Consider the following 16,711-nt stretch of genomic DNA (forward strand, 5'->3'; position numbering starts at 1 on the left):
AAGATGTGTTTTAACTAATTATTGAAGGACTCTTTCGTTTCTAGTTTAATGTTACAGACGATTAAAATGAGTTACAATTCGAATTTTTCTTTTCCGGGTGATAATTTTTTTAAAGTTATTTCCAAATTGTAATCAATATTTTTGCTATAAAAATAACTCTACAAATTCTATTTTCAATTTACTTATTGCCGAAATAATTTTAAACAATACATTGATGGAATATTCAAACGCTTAAAAAAAAAAAAAAAAAAAACAATATTTTGAAAGCTTTCGTGACTGTTTGCATTCTCCCTATTTACTAATATAGTAATATAATCAAACTAAGTCATATAAATACAGGTACAGACATGAAGTAAAATATAATAAAATAGTAAATCTATTGCTTATTTTCTACCAAATGATAATTGTAAACAAAATTTCCCGGTTTAAGAAACAATATTTTTAAATCTCTCACGATATTTTTTTTTTTTTCATTTTTACAAATTATCTATTCATAGTTAAATATCACAACAAAATTTTTAAACACGAATTCGTAAGTTTTTAAATAATGTTTTGCAGCAATTATTTCAAAATATTAATAGGTACTTCATTTTTTTTTCACTCTTATTTACATTTTCTTCTTCTTTAAAGATTTAGATACATTTTTTCAAATAAAGCTATATTCATACCTAAATAAAATAAGGGAAAAAGTATATTAACTGTTAATGATAGCTAAATAAATATCAAACACTATTTATAAACATTATTTCCGTATTTAAAAAGAAATTATTCTGTTTGAATTTCTCACTATTAATTTTTTTCTAAACTTTTCAGTTTAGTTTTTAACAACTAGCTATCAAAAACTAATTGTAAACATGACTATTAAAATAATTTTTTAAAAAATAATTTTAAATAATGTTTTTCTTCTATATAATCGATCAATCTTGTTTAAATTTTTTATCCACCTATAATGACTCAGCACATATTTTCTCATGTAAAAAAATCATAAAGAATTAAGTAAAAAATAATTTTAAACAATATTTTTCCTCTAAGGAAATTAGTTTTTTTCCCGAATCAATCAGTCTTGCTTATATTTTTTATCTACTTATTCATTTTTTTTTATTTTATCCACTCCATAAATATTTTTTCATGTAAAAAAAGTTATAAGGAATTCCATAAAAAAGTAATTTCAAACAATATTCTTCTGCTAAGGATTTTTTTTTCCGCTTTTTATTTATTTATTTATTTATTTATTTTTTTTTGTTTACATTTTTTATCAACCAGCAATGACTCCGCTAACATTTTTTCATGAATAATTTTAAACAATATTTTTCTGCTAAATAAACAAGATTTTTTTTAAATGGGCCAATCTTGTTTACATATTTTATCCACCTATAGTTACTCGGTAAATATTTTTTCATGGTAAAGAAATTATAAGGAACTGCATACAGAAATTATAAAATGTAAAAAAGTACATGCAGTACAGTAACAAGAAAATCAAACTACGCTCGATGAAGTATAAAAATAATGCTTATTCGAAGAAGTTGTCTAAATCAACTCAAGATGCATTTAAGCCTCATTCATTCCAGAATACAACCAGAAAAATTTCCGTGCACAGAAATAATTTTGAATAGTATTTTTCCGTTAAGTAAACAAGATTTTTTTTTTTTTTAAATCAATCAGTTTTGTTTACATTTTTTCTCACCGATAGTGACTTTGCAAGCATTTTATCAGGTAATGAAATCATAAAGAATTACGTACAGAATTTAAATATTATAAAAAAAGTACATGTAGTACAGTAAACAAGAAAACAAAATCGTGTTCAAAGACATATAAAAACAATGCTTTTTTGAAAAAACAATCCGAATCAATTCAACATGAATTTAAGCCTAATCTATTCTAGAATACAACCGGAAAAGATTTCGTTAATAAAAATGATTTTAAACAATATATTTCTTCTAAGTAAACAAGATTATTTACTTTTTTTTAAAAAAAATTGATCAGTTTTGTTTATATTTTTCATCCAACGCAAATATTTTTTCTGATAAGAAAAAATCATAAAAACTTGCATACAGAAATGAAATAATAATTTTTAAAAAAAAGTACATTTAGTACAATAAAGACGAAAATCCAATCGCGCTCAAAGAAATCTAAAAACAATGCTTTTTTGAAGCATTTAAGCCTACTTCCATATCACCGGAAATGTTTCCGTTTGTAAGAGTGAAACCACTGATTAGTGACATCTGGAAGCCATGCTTCTCAGTTGAGCTAATAATTTACAAGGAAAAACCGTAGGGGGTAAAAGTAACAAATAAAAAGAAGCTTACCATAGAAAATAGAATTTTTGTGTGAAGACCGCCATCTTGTGAGTTCCAAACGCCCGGAACGAAAGGAAAGGAGCCAGTTAGAAAGCGGGATGGAAAGCAGGGGAGGGGATAGAATATAATCGAATGCAAGGGGGGTGGATACAAAATGGAAAGATTTGGTGACAGTTTTGCAGTTGGAGTGGGGACATAAACTTCGGTTTAGTTTTTCCTCATCGGTATCGCTAGTGGCCGTGGTGATATTTTAAAACTTGATTCTTGAAATGGCCATATTTGTTTTTCTTTTAAATGTTGTAAAATGTACGAAATTTAAAAATTTGACGTTTTTGATGTTGGTATGAGAGAGCAGAAAATGTATACTCATTTTTCCTTTTCCAGGTTTAATTTTCGCCTAGAAAAATGTAACTAAGGGTAGTGCATATAAGTTACTACAATGGCAATTTAGTTTGATACTTTTCACTTAGCCAGGCAAGTACACAAGTAAAAAGTCGCCAAGAAATGTAGACCGCCAACTTAGAAGTCAAATCTGATATGAAAATGCACCATATTACATGCAGACATTTTTAATGTTTTTTATTTATTTTTTGCAAATACTTAAAAATTAAATAAATTTAAAAAAAAAATAATAATGATAAAATGAAACTAAAAAAATGAAACAGAAAAATAGTTTAATTTGCTATCCAAAAGGTACCTTTAGTTTTCTAAGAAGTCCCTTCATCGTTTAAAGTTTTAAGATCGTTTAAAGTTTGAGTAGAATTTTCATGCAGATATAGAGAAATAATAATGATTTCAATAGTATTAAAATATTTGTTAGTCACTGTGATGCCACTATAAGGCATTACCCACCTCATAAATTCTCTCTTTAAATAAATAAATCATTTAATTTCAATTTTATGAAGAGCTAATATAAATTCTCAATAAATGTAAACTTTTTATTTCATGTGCTTAACTAATTTCTTATTCAATATCACAACAACTGAACATCTATTTTTAACCATTCTTCTACCATATTAAACATTAGCATATGGGTTATTAGATTTACTTTCATTTCGAACGAACTATTTGATTTTAAGTACGAGATATCGTGGCTGATTTTTTTTTTTTTTTTTTTTTTTTTTTTTTTGCAATTTTTGATAATGCACCTATAATGCATCACTCCTGTGCAACAAAACGTTAATTGAATACTACTTTTAATTAGGCAGGATGTAGGGGATTTATCTCCCAGGAGCTGTTCTTAATCTTATTACGTAAAATTTATTATTTTAATTGGTACGTCACTTGGATAAAAAAATTTTTTTATTTTGCATCTCGATGTCTGCAACGACATAAAATTTTCATTGTGATTTTTATCCGTTTTCCACTATCTGTTTCAATTAGACCATCTACACCACCAATCACACCATCTTTCCACCACCTTCACCAATTGCACCATCCTTCCACCATCTTCACCAATCACACCATCATTAAGAATTTTATTCTCTGCTTCAATTAGGCCATCTTTCCGTTATAGTTATAGAGTCAAAATTTTAAACATTATCAGGAAAAATAGAATTATAATAATTTATTATGAAATTGTATGCATTAAATAAGGCTTTTGGATATTTAGTTATGGGATGAAATAATTTTCAAAATAATAATAAAAAAAGTAAACAAGTAAAAGAAAGAAAGAAAATTAGTTAGTTAGAAGCAGTTGGATTTTTTATCACTTATAGGCAATATGCAAAATAGCAGAAAAATATAAAAAAATTTGAAATAATAATCTTACGAAAAGAAGGTTTTAATATGTCCTAAAACAAAAACAATCTTGAATAGGTAATAAGCATTTAATAACAAAACTTAAAAAGAACTTGTGTTATGGGATCTGTTCCACGACGCGGAGCTTTTAGGAGCCTGTTCAGCATCCCTTCAACTTTTAATAAGTTTTACGGTTGTTAATCGCTCAATGGATTAAAATTAATTCTTTTAAAAATATTTTTAATATTTCTTTCAATAGACTGCAATAAAAAGATTAAAATCTTAAAAAATAATAACTTACAATTAGCGATTTTTACATAACTTTGAGAACATTCCTGCTGAATGTGATTTGATCATTCTACTTTAAATCAAATTCGCAATTTCTAAATGTATATTTTGTGATTTTTTTATTTTGATGAAAAATTGACAAAAATATTGTCAGTGCAGCGTTTTTTTTTTTTAAAAAAAAATTGAATTCTACACGAAATGGTTCATTTATAAGAAAGAGAGAAGAATATGTACACTGTCCTCTTGAGATGAAAAGCCGATTCAACTTTTAGATTGTTTTCAAGCGGCATGGTCAAAACAGCAAGCTCCAAATGAATTGACCCATTTTCCACTGCCTCCATTTCTAATAAAACTGCACTTTTTGTATCGGTTTCCATAGAAACGGATGCTAAAGAGAATTATAATAGGTCTACCGGAAAGTTCTATTAAGTCCTTTTACAGCAATGCGAAAGGTCCTTTATGAAAGAAAGTGTATTTACCCTTTAACTTAATACTAATATTTTAGCTTAAAGAGACACAGCATAAGAACATATTCAAACTTGTAATGAAAATTGAACTATGATTTGATAGACACATTTATGGGTAAATGGTTTTGCATCCTTGAATAATGATTCGTTCGCTAGTACATGGGTGAAAGTCCTTATATAGCAAGACAGAAAAGAGAAAAACCTGGTACGTAAAACATTTGATTCCAGCATTTTTTTCGAAAAAAATGAAATATCTGTAACTATCAAGATTTCTTTTATAATTCTGGCATATATATAAAACTGCTTCTTTTCCAAGATAAAGTAGATATTTTTGAAAAATTTAAAAAAAGAATAAGTAAACTCCTCCCCAAAACTAGCTATAACTGAAATGGTTTTACTACCAGCCTTTCCACTTTTCCGTCTCGCTTTCACCCCTGCGCTAGTAGAATTTCCCTGTACACCTGATATAAAAGGAAAGATTGGACGATACTTTAAAACTGTCACTAAAATGAGTTTAATAGTTAGCCATCGCATTTCCTTGGCAGTAAATAAACGAAATGTAACAAGCAACAAAATTTATTTTATCTTAAGTTTACAGACACAAAGAGCCAGTGGTGAAAACTAATATGTAAAAATAGTATAGTGCAAAACAAAGTAGTGGCAAAATTATCACTTCATAGAAGCCCATGTCAACAAAATAGTGATAAATGCAATATTATTTTTTTCTCTTTATTTATTTATTGTCACACACACATATATGGACAGATATGCTAGCCCATTACATAGATTTTAATTAGCCCTTGGCAAATTGAAGAAAAGATAGCGGAAATAAGATAAAGACACACAAAGATACATTAAGGATCCAGGATATCGAACCCGCTACCTATACGCTACAGAGTGTTTGATGGAGTGGTGAGCCCACTCGACCTAGCCTTTATTTCCTTTTTGTAAGGTGGGGCGATTTAGGTACAAATAAATACATACCCTCTAACATTCAAGGTTTGTACGAAATATTTTTTTTCAGTGTCGTGACGATTTTCATAAAGCATTTCTTCCTAACTTCAAGCCAATTTCATATAGGCCAACTTTTAATCTTTCAGAGGATGGTTTTCCTCAAAAGTAGTAAAACTAATAGACAGAAACATACTTTCTATTTTGTTAAATCTTGAACATACCATTGTATAGTTATCATACAATTATATATGTATGTTCAATAATTTTATATGTAGAGGTGGTTAAATCCTTTTTTATAAATCTATGAAATAAATAGAAAGCATAACTTTTACTATCATTTTAACCCTTTCCAGTGAACTAGTAGTGTAGTAAATTGTGACTGGTGCACGTTAAATCAGTCGGGTCACGAAATCCTCTATGCTCTCATAAGAAATCAATACCTCTGAAGAGATTGATACTGGGGTACTGTACTGAAGAGATTGATCGTTCTCTGGTTCAGGTCAAAATTACGATCTGTGGATGAATGAATGGGTCCGCCTTATAAACGAGTGCGACGCACGAATGCGGCAGAAGTCAAATTCTTGGCCATAGATGGCGCCAGTGGAAGGCACGAACAATCGCACTAATTGCCTTAATGGCCTACGACAACAGCAACAACCCTTTCTGGTGTAGTGTAGGCAGTCTGGCAACATTAGTTCAACAAAAGTTGCAAACCAATCGAAATGTAAAATTAATTGCTTTTAAACGTTTATCAACCACTATTCCTTAAACAACAAAGAGCTTAAGCATGTCGCTTTACTTAGAATTTTCTGTGCAAGGTCACACCTGATAATGTCCTACGTGACAGAGCCTTACAATTGAAATTTGCTGTTCCTGTGAGGGTTATATATATAACTGGGGAAAATATTGCTATTACAAAATTTAAATATGCTGTGGGAAAAATAATTAAAAATATCTGCAGAAAATATTTCAATTCCAATATTTTAAATATACTGTGATAGAACAACTAGTCTGATGAACTGGTTGCAAGTAAGATGACTTGGTCAGTTCTCTTTTACTTATTTTTTCTAACTGAAACGATTTAAACTCAAATATTCAACCGCATTTTGGTCAACACCACACATGTCCTCAATTATTTATAAAAAATGTACCCCTCAGCAATTTTTTTTTCCTTTGCTGCTTTACTTGATATTTCAATTTTTATGAGCCGATTCCTCTATATCGAAAGCGTAAAATCAATATTTGCGAATTTCCCAACTTTTTTGTAAATCTCTTTTAGCTGTTGCATTGATCGTTCGTCAATATTAAGCATTGTTGTCGCAATTACTAAAAAAACTGTAGCTTAAAAGAGTGAAACATCACAATTACACAGTTAATTTGCAGTTGTTAATGAAAGAAATTTAGGATCTCTTACTATTCATTACAGCAGTGATAATTATACTACTTTTTAGATCCAATCTATTTTCTCAACTAATTTAAATTCTCTGAGGCTTTTGTGTTATAGTCAACTTGCACTTAAATTTTTTTTCTCACAATTCAACTTTACTTGAGGATCGAGAAAACAAGGTATGCGACTAATGGATATAAAGAGTGCCAAAAAAGAACCAATTAGGTTTCTCGAATCCATCTGTAGCCAATAGTAAATAAAACTCGACTAAAAGCGGTACATACGCTAAAAAATTCCATGCATTCCGTTTTAGGAGTTTAAATTGTCACCCTTTTCACTTTCATTTTGTCTTAATTTGTTTCAGTAAAGATAAAACTTCGCTAATTTTAATTAAGTTCTTTCGGTAATTAGATTCGCTTGAAAGAAAGTCTTTATTTAAAAACATTTCTTTTAAAATCACTTTTACGATTTTTCGTTGAAGAGATTGGTTGACTTTCAGGCGATGAGAACACTTTTGTTAAGAACTTTTAATCTTCTTGAATTCTTTTAATTGTTCCTTTAGATAAATTTAGAACAATTTAATCCAGTAAATGAAGGGCATTTTTAAAATTATATATCTGAAAAATTGATATCCAAAATCATAAAGTTAGAATGCAATTCTTCATCGTTCCAGAGTTTTTCCGCTTGCGGCTTTAATGAAATGCTAATCAAAAATGAAACTTAATCTATATTTTTTTCACATAACTCGTGGTGAAAAAAAAAAAAGCTATAATAATAGTGTTTTACATTTTTATGAAAAATATGACAGTTTCTATCCAGGTATTTCATGGAAAAAAATTCCTTCTACTATTAACATGAATTTAATACCAGTAATTACATTTTTCTTAGCCGAGTAGGAAATTTGGAACTGTTAAATCCAAGCCTATCTTTTTGCGCTTTTGATAAGAGTTTTTTCTAGAGGTAACTAAGTCAATGTTTTGATGTGATGTTCTTTGCTTTGTAAATTGGATTTAAAATCATTTTCCCCACCAGTACATGCAAATGAATCAAAAGTTTATATGAAAAGTTTGCTGATTTAGTTTTTGATAGTCCACCACTCTTTGAAACTTTTTCTAAAAAGCGTAGTAGTTGACAGACTTTTGCACTCAAGGTTATTGCACCATAAATTACCTGAATGTTAAAATGTTTAGTAATTATTTTTTTTAATGGTCTCTTTGTGGTAATTGAGTGAACTCTCTTCTGAACTCTTAGTGGTTGCATGTTTTATTGTAGAAAGAACTTGGAGTGCAAATGGTATTTTTAGTCCTTATTTGTCTTGATTACAGAAGATTTTATCACTTTCATCACTATATCATCTAGCTTTTACGAAGATGATCTAATATTAGTTCTCGTTTAAGAGTCCAAAAAGGAGCTTTTAATTAAAATAAACAGCGAATATTTTTACCAAAACCAAGAGTCGCAATGGCTCAGGCGATAGAGCATTCGCCTCCAAATGATCCAGGGTCGAATCCCAAAGGTGGATGTTTGATAAGAATTCAGCTCCCAGCAGGCACCAGCCAAAGTGTTGACGCAAAATATCCTCAGTGGTTGGCGGATCATGGGTTGGATTCCTCTTGCCGTCTGGCTAACCGTTGGAGGTTTTCATTGCTTTCCCCTCCATGTAACGCAAATGAAGGTTAATTCCATCCAAAAGTCCTCCATGGAGGCTAATTTGGCCCAATTCTTAAACTATGAGTTCCCTTGTCTTCTGGGTTGGGTTCAAAATTACAAGGCCATGGTGTTGAACATTGATAGTCGCAAACTCTGAATTGGGTCGGCTGTTAAATGCCGGTTATAAAATAAAATAAAGCGTTTCATCAAACTTTTAAAAATAAATGTCATATTTAGAGAGTGGACGTTAAGTGGTGAATCAAAGTGTTAAAAGGAAGATAAAATCAACTATCGAGTAGAATGCAGAGATACACATCTTGTCCCAACTTCGTGGGGAAATATTTCCTGGTGATAGTAAAGTTTTTATTCTATTATCTGTTATTTTTGTTTTAGCTAATTTGATTTGAAGTTATATTTCCCGCCACTGCATGCAAATAATTCAAAGAGTATAAAAAAAAGGGAAGAAAAAAAATTTCCCTTTTAGTTTTTTCGTGGGGAAGCCTTAAAATGAATTTAGAATTTAACAAGATTGTAAAAGTTTTTGTTTTTCATTTTGTCCTATTTAATAAAATAATCCGGCCTCTCTGGCGTAGACTCACACTACAACAAATTTGCTGCAGTTTTGTGGAAAATATTTGTCCAAACTAGTAAGAAAGATTATTTATTAATATTTTATTAAAATTTATTTATTTTTTAAAAAAGTGCATCGCAACTTGTGAATAATTTAAATTGATATAAAATAATATTAAATTAGATTGATGCATCGCATTTTACAGTAATGCAAAAGGTTCTTTTATTTGAGAAAGTGGTAGGGGATATATCTTTTCATTCAATGGTGTAGCATAAAGAAGTACAGGTACAAAAATGTTTGTACACATATCTAAAGAATTGTAAGGAGAGTATCTGGGACAGATCTGAGTGGCACTTTATGTTTAAAGTCACTTTTGTATAATGGAGCATGTTTTTAACAGAATAGTAAAATCTTTATTTGATTTTCACTTTTGTTATGCCTTAAAAGTAATTTTGAATAATATATTTACTTAATTTAGTTACAAGATAGTTTTCCTATTGCTATGAGTTAGGAAAATTAATTAGTAAATAGATATTATATTCCTGAATTAACCCTTTGCAATTGAGGTTCACTAGTTCTAGGGTTAAAATAAACAGATTGAAAGAACTTGCAAGACACAGTTTTCAAAGTTACCAAAAAACACCATTAAATAAAGCTGAACATTAAAATGTGGGTGGTATGCATTTTGTGCATATTCATCACTACATATAAATAGTAAAATATTTTATAAGAAATTAAACGTCTTTGTTAGAGTTTTCATGTGTTTCTTTTTCCGTGTTGATATCGGTAAGCTAAATTTTTAATTCTCTATCTTCCACTCTATAAAATCTTTTGCAGAAAATGAAGAACTTAGCGTCTCTGATATAAAGGTAGAAAAAAAAAATGAAGCAACTAAATTCTTAAGAATGGAAAAAGAAATTATTAATGCTCTTAACATTAGTAAATAAGTTATGCTATTTCGTATTCATATTTTAAGTTTCTATGGAAAAATATGCGTTGTTTACAATGCAAATTTACGATGAATACTAGCAATGATCAAAATTCCAAATACGATGAACGAAAATTATTAACAGTTAATAATAACAATAATTAATAACAAACCTAATATATTATATCCCGAATGGATATGCCAACAATTATATGGTCCCGGTGATCACCACAGAATGGTATATTTTTTTTATTATCAAAAAACGTAATTAATACTAATCAGAATCAAATTCGAATGATTTACAATCAAATCGAACCACGAACAGATTGAGAAATAGAGAGTTTCTGTATATTACACTGTTATCGAATATCAATTCTGAAGACTTGCTAAGTATCTAACTGAAAACAATACTGAAGAGCAGTTTGATGCAAAATATCACCTTTGGAGAATGTGTAGCTTGTAAATAAATAGCCCCAAGCCCGTCATTTTTAAAGAACAAGATTTATTCAAGAAGAAGTTTATTTACACACAAAATATTAAATAAAAAGAGAATTTCGTTCCTTCTTTAGAGTGGATTTCGTTCAAATAATCTCATTAAAAATAATTGCATAAAAAAAAGAAAAAAAATGAACTTTATCCACTCCCAAATACAAATAAGAAATAAGGTGAAATTAAATCCAAGCCATTAAGTATCGACTATCCAAGAATAAGTTCTATGAAAACAGCGAGAGAAAAAGTTCTAAAACAAAGAACAGTTGTTCTTCTCTTGTATCTCCCTATCCTGAGGGTTGATTTCCTGAAAACAGACCTCTTCCATCCCCTGGTCACTGGGGCAAAACGGATAGATAGCTGTCCTTGCGGATGTTAGCTTAGGATATTCGGTTGGTGACGTTGCCATCACCGGGAAAGGAACATCCGACGTTCTTCTTTTCACAAGACTTCTCTGACAGATTGTCCAACTGAAAATCCTATAAAAAGAAACATTTCTATTTTATCGGAAAGTTTCAAGATTGGATTTATTTTAGCCACTGGTTGTTTCTTCTCTATTATGGTATTATATTTTGCTTTTCTTTAAGAGTGTAAATAACATGGGAAGACTCTACAGAACTCTAAATGTTTACGAATTTTTGAGAAAGAATTTTCCATTAATTATAAAGTAGAATAAGCGGTTATTTTTGTTTAAAAAATTCATCTGAAAACCTGATGTTTGCAAAGTTAAAAAATTTATATGTCGAGTATCAATCATAATATATCATAAATAAATTTTGCTTTCTCTAAGAAAAAATATGAAACTTGGTTATTGCATGCTCTCAAACTACAACGGAATTTCCGTAAAGTAAGAAAATATTTTTTCGTAAACTAAAAATATGTTAAAAGAAAAGGCAATAAATAATTATCAAAATATATATATTGTTTGTTAACTGAGTTTTATGTAAAAAGTCCGACTGTCCATCCAATTCTGACGACTATCAATGTTCAACTCGGTAATTTAGTAATCCAATCCAGATGGCAATTCCTGGCATCAAGACAAACCTCGTGTTTGAACTTTGGGATGGAACTAACCGGCGTTGCATGGAGAGGAGGTTCTAACCCATGATCCATCTACCGCTGAGGATATTTTACGGCAGCACTGTGGTCATTGCGAGTCTAGAGCAGAATTCGTATCAACCAGTCACCGCAAGAATTCAAACCTGCGTCACTTCACCGCGGCTCAGAAATGACAATTTTTTATTTTTGTTATATAGATGGCTTAGAACGGTTGACCCGATTCTGAGTTTATGACTATTAATGTTCAACTCCTTAGCCTTGTTATTTTGAATCCAACTGGGACGACAAGTGAACTCTTGGATCAAGCATTGAGAAAAACTAGTCTTCGTCACTTTTTTGAAAGAATTAACCCGCATTTGCGTTACATGGAAAGGAAAAACACGAAAACTTTCCATGGTTAGCCTGATATCAAGGGGATTCTAATCCGTTAGCTACTAAAGATATTTTACATCAAAATTGTATTCGGCACAAGCGGAATTCGCGTCAACCAGCCACCGCATGGATTCGTACCTGGTCACCATATTGAGAGGCGAACACTCTATTCTGTAAACCATCACTGCTAGACACAACTATGAATTTTGAAGCAATATGATAAACTTAACCTAATAAATTTTTTTATCTTATTGCACTTACTTAAATCTTCATTTAATCATGTTACAAATACAAACATTTTAAAAATTAGCGGTAATTTTAGAAGTCTTCGAAATAGCTTGTTACCAAATCCAATATATAATGCAAACAATATTCATTACAAACTACCAGAGAAACTGTATAATAAAATCTGTTCAGATATCCCAAGAAAAATCAAATCTAGAGTAGTATGCATTAGACGAATGGCTCTTCTTGAAATCTTGTTAGCACACTGAGAAAGTAAATCTACAAAAATTGTTTTACTCAGAAAGAACTTATTCTTAATGGGAGCCAGCTTATAAATTGAATTAGCTATCCTGCGTCGAACAAATTAAAGAAAGTGTCTTGTCCTTATCCATGATAGCTAATCTTGCAGAATTGAAAACTTCTTTTTGTTGGTATTGGAGGTCACAAATCGTTATTATTTTATTCAGATTTTTTTTTTCGTCACGTTAAAAATATCATAAGAGTATATTTTGAAATTCACGTGTCCTAGATATGTAGTGCCCAAAATAAAAATGAGCCACTCAGAATAACTTTGTTGTAATGATCGGTTCTTCACGTTCTATTTATTACTCATCTTAAAAGTTCAATAGGAAATAAGCTCATTTATTAGTGCAAACGATATTTTAAGTCACGAAATCAGACACACAAACGTACTTTGTCTGAATAAACATACCTTTTGTTCTTTTTTTTTTTCTTCACGGATTTCGATTTTTGACCTCCAAAATATAGGGAGTAGCGGCAATCTGGGAAATAAGGTCCCGATGGTTCAGTTAGGAGAGCGGTCCAAAGCTTGAGTCCCTTATTGTTAATTTTACTTATTACGTATTTCATCATATTTCGAGACTTTTTTAAGCGAATTGAAATATTTTTGCACAAAATTAAGAAATTGTATTTCAAAAGGTAACTCCATTGAAAATATAACTTTTAGTAAATATTTATTATTTTTTATTATTTTATTTAATAATAATCGATAAACTTTATTCTAAGGTATACAATTTTTATATCCTTTTAAACAATGTAATTTTAAATAGCAAAAAAATTGAACGAAATTGGTCGAATAGTCACGAAGAAATCAAATTTTAAAAACACCCTTTTTTCAAATGTAGATTTGTTTTTCATGGAAATGTGATTTGTGTTTGGTTCTGTAACTTTAAATTTCACACGCAAGAAATAATTAGCACTGTTAAAATCTGCATATATTCGAAAACTTTAGTGTGATTAGAGATGTAGATTAAGATAGAATACTGCAAAAATCCTATCATAAGTAAAAATAGGTGTTTCGATGGTTATTTTGCATCATGATCTACTCTCACAAAAAAGGCATTAAAACAATGAGAGCAATGTTTCTTACATTCTTTACGGTGATTTAAAGACGTTTTAAGAAAAAATTATTATTTTTAGTGACAAAATGTTAAAAAGAGTAATTTCATGAAGTATTTCATCATTTTCAAAGAATTAAATAAAGTTGTACCAGGTGGTCCATAATTCATCAACAATCAATTAAAAGAGAACGGATTGGTATTTAAATGTGCCATATGCTACGTTCTGCTTAAAATACCAAAATATTTCTTTTTACCAAGTGTCACAATTAATTACTAAATACGTAAGCAGATGTCTCTGATATATGAACTATAAACTAATATTTCTAAAATAACCTGTCTTTGGAAAAATATGATAGTGCAGTTGAAAGAAAAGGTGACAGTAAAAACGTTTCAGTTATGAATGGACTGGCAAGTAAAGTAAAAGATTCCCCAGAAGGGTCTTGAAAGTTAAAGGTCTACAATTTCATGACCTACGGCATGATTTTGGCAGTGTGGGAGTGCGGCATTGTGTATATTCCGCCTTTACTGCCCAGTAAAACTGGTACCCATCGAACTGAAGTTTGAGGAATAGTCTTGCTTGTAGGAGAAAGCATTGTCTAATAGTTTTCCAGTCAACAATGCCTTCTGTTAAAGAAATTTGCAATTAATTATAAAATATCGAGTCAAAAAAAAGAGTTACCTAAACACACTTACATCTATTTAAATTCATTTTTCTTTAATTGATTTTACAAATCGTCAATAATTTTTGCAACATCGACGATTTGAAAAATTTGAATTATTAATAAATGCCTAAACTAAAATTAAGCTTTTATTATAATTATTTATAAAGGAATTAATGTTGAAGATTTGTAGGTAAAACATAAGTTGATTAATTATGTATAAAAAAATTAATTTCAATTCAATGTTGTGAATGCCTAATAAAAACTTTCCCAGACCCATTTCTAGAGCTCTAAGATCAAAAAAGAAGGACTTTAATAACGAGTTCCTTCTGCAGTGTTTGTAAAAACTCATTTTAATGAAAAGTGACAGTAGGGTAGATTTGAGTTCGGGTATCATGGTGTATTATTGTTATTACAGAATGTTCTCAAATTATGAAATCCCATGAGGTCTTTCATATTTTAGACGTCAAGCTCATGTAATCAAAGGATACATTGTATTTTAACTATACCAAACATGCATTTGTCTTATTATCACATTTTGTACCCTGGAAAAGAATAATCAAATATCTTAGTTGGAATGATGGAGAAAATATTGTTTAGTAGTTTTTCAGTCAACAATAAAGCAAAATAAATAAATAAAGAAGCTACTTACCTAAACAAAACGCAAAAACCATGCGTGTCTATTTCAATCTATTTTTCTTTAATTGATTTGACCAATCGTTTGTAATTTTTGGGACATACTAAATAATTTTTTGCCTTGATAATAATTTCTATATCACGATAATAATAAATAATTTCCCCATGATAATAATAAATAATTTCCAAATGGACAAAATAAATACTTTTTGGCCTTTGGGAAAAAAGTAAAAAAACCGAGAAGAGACGTTAAAGAAGCTCAAACATTTACCTTCCTTTGTTTGCATAAAAACGCAAACACTTTTTCTCCAACATAATCGGATTTCACTTTCGCCGATCATGTCCCATTCAGAAACCTCTCTAGTGCAATGTACCCGGCCTGATGTGGAGACTTGGGTAGCTTGATGCGGAGACCAGGTGATTATTACCATCATCTGTACTACGATTTAAATAGTAGAACAATATTGCCTTTGGTTCACCATTAAGGAAGAAACCATCACCCACTAGCATGTCAACACAAATTTCTGCCTTTTTCAGTACTTAGAAAATATTCAGAAGCTGTTTTGACATAGAAAATTTCTGTCTTTTTCGGTACTTAGAAAATTTCAGCCGATTTCGGTACTTAGAAAAAATTTCACGATTTCGGTACTTTGAAAAAATCTCACGATTTCGGTACTTAGAAAAATTCTGCCTTTTTCGGAACTTAGAAAAATTCTGTCGATTTCGGTACTTAGAAAATTTCTGCCGATTTCGGTACTTAGAAAAATTCGGACTATTTCGGTACTTTATAAATTTCTGCCTTTTGCAGTACTTAGAAAATATTCAGAAGTTGTTTTGACATAGAAAATTTCTGTCTTTTTTGGTACTTAGAAAATTTCTGTCTTTTTCGGTACTTAGAAAATTTCTCACGTTTTCGGTACTTAGAAAAAATCTCACGATTTCGGTACTTAGAAAAATTCTCACGAATTCGGAACTTTGAAAAAATCTGACGTTTTCGGTACTTAGAAAATTTCTGCCTTTTTCGGTACTTAGAAAATTTCTGTCTTTTTCGGTACTTAGAAAATTTCTCACGTTTTCGGTACTTAGAAAAAATCTCACGATTTCGGTACTTAGAAAAAATCTCACGATTTCGGTACTTAGAAAATATTCAGAAGTTGTTTTGAAATAGAAAATTTCTGTCTTTTTCGCTACTTAGAAAATTTCTGATGTTTTCGGTACTTAGAAAATTTCTGCCTTTTTCGGTACTTAGGAAAAATTTCACGATTTCGGTACTTAGAAAATATTTGGAAGTTGTGTGGACATAGAAAATTTCTGTCTTTTTCGGTACTTAGAAAATTTCTGCCGATTTCGGTACTTTGAAAAATTCGGACAATTTCGGTACTTAGAAAAAATTTCACGATTTCGGTACTTAGAAAATATTTAGAAGTTGTGTGGACATAGAAAATTTCTGTCTTTTTCGGTACTTAGAAAATTTCCGACGTTTTCGGTACTTAGAAAAATTCTGTCGATTTCGGAACTTAGAAAAATTCTCACGAATTCGGTACTTTGAAAAAATTTGACGTTTTCGGTACTTAGAAAATTTCTGCCTTTTTCGGTACTTAGAAAATTTCTGTCTTTTTCGGTACTTA

General features: G+C 30.0%; 1 long non-coding RNA gene across 1 annotated transcript in view; it reads right to left on the minus strand.

Annotated features, from left to right (window-relative positions):
* Positions 1 to 10,770: 10,770 nt before the first annotated feature.
* LOC139427247 (uncharacterized) overlaps positions 10,771 to 16,711 on the minus strand; it is a 64,631-nt gene continuing 58,690 nt past the window's right edge. Inside the window, exon 2 of the long non-coding RNA XR_011638385.2 lies at positions 10,771 to 11,250. This is a non-coding gene — a long non-coding RNA (uncharacterized LOC139427247). The remainder of the gene's footprint in view (positions 11,251 to 16,711) is intronic.

Source organism: Parasteatoda tepidariorum, chromosome 12, assembly GCF_982258835.1.
Source record: "Parasteatoda tepidariorum strain Cologne lab strain chromosome 12, Ptep-v5.0, whole genome shotgun sequence".
Lineage (NCBI taxonomy): Eukaryota > Metazoa > Arthropoda > Arachnida > Araneae > Theridiidae > Parasteatoda > Parasteatoda tepidariorum.